Source organism: Falco punctatus (genome assembly GCF_963210335.1).
Source record: "Falco punctatus genome assembly, contig: scaffold_84, whole genome shotgun sequence".
Taxonomy (NCBI): Eukaryota; Metazoa; Chordata; class Aves; order Falconiformes; family Falconidae; genus Falco; species Falco punctatus.
This window is the reverse complement of record NW_027660066.1, coordinates 76,854-79,254: the sequence shown is the minus strand read 5'-3', so window position 1 is coordinate 79,254 and position 2,401 is coordinate 76,854.

Below are 2,401 nucleotides of genomic sequence, written 5' to 3'. Positions count from 1 at the left end.
CTCAGGCTCTTAGGGTGAGGGTTAGACTCAGGCTCTTAGGGTGAGGGTTAGACTCAGGCTCTTAGGCTTAGGGTTAGACTCAGGCTCTTAGGGTGAGGGTTAGACTCAGGCTCTTAGGGTTAGGGTTAGACTCAGGATCTTAGGGTTAGGGTTAGACTCAGGCTCTTAGGGTGAGGGTTAGACTCAGGCTCTTAGGGTGAGGGTTAGACTCAGGCTCTTAGGCTTAGGGTTAGACTCAGGCTCTTAGGGTTAGGGTTAGACTCAGGCTCTTAGGGTGAGGGTTAGACTCAGGCTCTTAGGGTTAGGGTTAGACTCAGGCTCTTAGGGTTAGGGTTAGACTCAGGCTCTTAGGGTTAGGGTTAGACTCAGGCTCTTAGGCTTAGGGTTAGACTCAGGCTCTTAGGGTTAGGGTTAGACTCAGGCTCTTAGGGTGAGGGTTAGACTCAGGCTCTTAGGGTTAGGGTTAGACTCAGGCTCTTAGGGTTAGGGTTAGACTCAGGCTCTTAGGGTGAGGGTTAGACTCAGGCTCTTAGGGTGAGGGTTAGACTCAGGCTCTTAGGCTTAGGGTTAGACTCAGGCTCTTAGGGTTAGGGTTAGACTCAGGCTCTTAGGGTGAGGGTTAGACTCAGGCTCTTAGGGTTAGGGTTAGACTCAGGCTCTTAGGGTTAGGGTTAGACTCAGGCTCTTAGGGTTAGGGTTAGACTCAGGCTCTTAGGGTTAGGGTTAGACTCAGGCTCTTAGGCTTAGGGTTAGACTCAGGCTCTTAGGGTTAGGGTTAGACTCAGGCTCTTAGGGTGATGGTTAGACTCAGGCTCTTAGGGTGAGGGTTAGACTCAGGCTCTTAGGGTTAGGGTTAGACTCAGGCTCTTAGGGTTAGGGTTAGACTCAGGCTCTTAGGGTGAGGGTTAGACTCAGGCTCTTAGGGTTAGGGTTAGACTCAGGATCTTAGGGTTAGGGTTAGACTCAGGCTCTTAGGGTGAGGGTTAGACTCAGGCTCTTAGGGTGAGGGTTAGACTCAGGCTCTTAGGGTGAGGGTTAGACTCAGGCTCTTAGGGTGAGGGTTAGACTCAGGCTCTTAGGGTGAGCGTTAGACTCAGGCTCTTAGGGTTAGGGTTAGACTCAGGATCTTAGGGTTAGGGTTAGACTCAGGCTCTTAGGGTTAGGGTTAGACTCAGGCTCTTAGGGTGAGGGTTAGACTCAGGCTCTTAGGGTGAGGGTTAGACTCAGGCTCTTAGGGTGAGGGTTAGACTCAGGCTCTTAGGCTTAGGGTTAGACTCAGGCTCTTAGGGTTAGGGTTAGACTCATGCTCTTAGGGTGAGGGTTAGACTCAGGCTCTTCGGGTGAGGGTTAGACTCAGGCTCTTCGGGTTAGGGTTAGACTCAGGCTCTTAGGGTTAGGGTTAGACTCAGGCTCTTAGGGTTAGGGTTAGACTCAGGCTCTTAGGGTGAGGGTTAGACTCAGGCTCTTAGGGTTAGGGTTAGACTCAGGCTCTTAGGGTTAGGGTTAGACTCAGGCTCTTAGGGTTAGGGTTAGACTCAGGCTCTTAGGGTGAGGGTTAGACTCAGGCTCTTAGGGTGAGGGTTAGACTCAGGCTCTTAGGGTTAGGGTTAGACTCAGGCTCTTAGGGTTAGGGTTAGACTCAGGCTCTTAGGGTTAGGGTTAGACTCAGGCTCTTCGGGTGAGGGTTAGACTCAGGCTCTTAGGGTGAGGGTTAGACTCAGGCTCTTAGGGTTAGGGTTAAACTCAGGCTCTTCGGGTTAGGGTTAGACTCAGGCTCTTAGGGTTAGGGTTAGACTCAGGCTCTTAGGGTTAGGGTTAGACTCAGGCTCTTAGGGTGAGGGTTAGACTCAGGCTCTTAGGGTTAGGGTTAGACTCAGGCTCTTAGGGTTAGGGTTAGACTCAGGCTCTTAGGGTTAGGGTTAGACTCAGGCTCTTAGGGTGAGGGTTAGACTCAGGCTCTTCGGGTTAGTGTTAGACTCAGGCTCTTCGGGTTAGGGTTAGACTCAGGCTCTTAGGGTGAGGGTTAGACTCAGGCTCTTAGGGTGAGGGTTAGACTCAGGCTCTTAGGGTTAGGGTTAGACTCAGGCTCTTAGGGTTAGGGTTAGACTCAGGCTCTTAGGGTGAGGGTTAGACTCAGGCTCTTAGGGTGAGGGTTAGACTCAGGCTCTTAGGCTTAGGGTTAGACTCAGGCCCTTAGGGTTAGGGTTAGACTCAGGCTCTTAGGGTGAGGGTTAGACTCAGGCTCTTCGGGTTAGGGTTAGACTCAGGCTCTTAGGGTTAGGGTTAGACTCAGGATCTTAGGGTTAGGGTTAGACTCAGGCTCTTAGGGTGAGGGTTAGACTCAGGCTCTTAGGGTGAGGGTTAGACTCAGGCTCTTAGGGTTAGGGTTAGACTCAGGCTC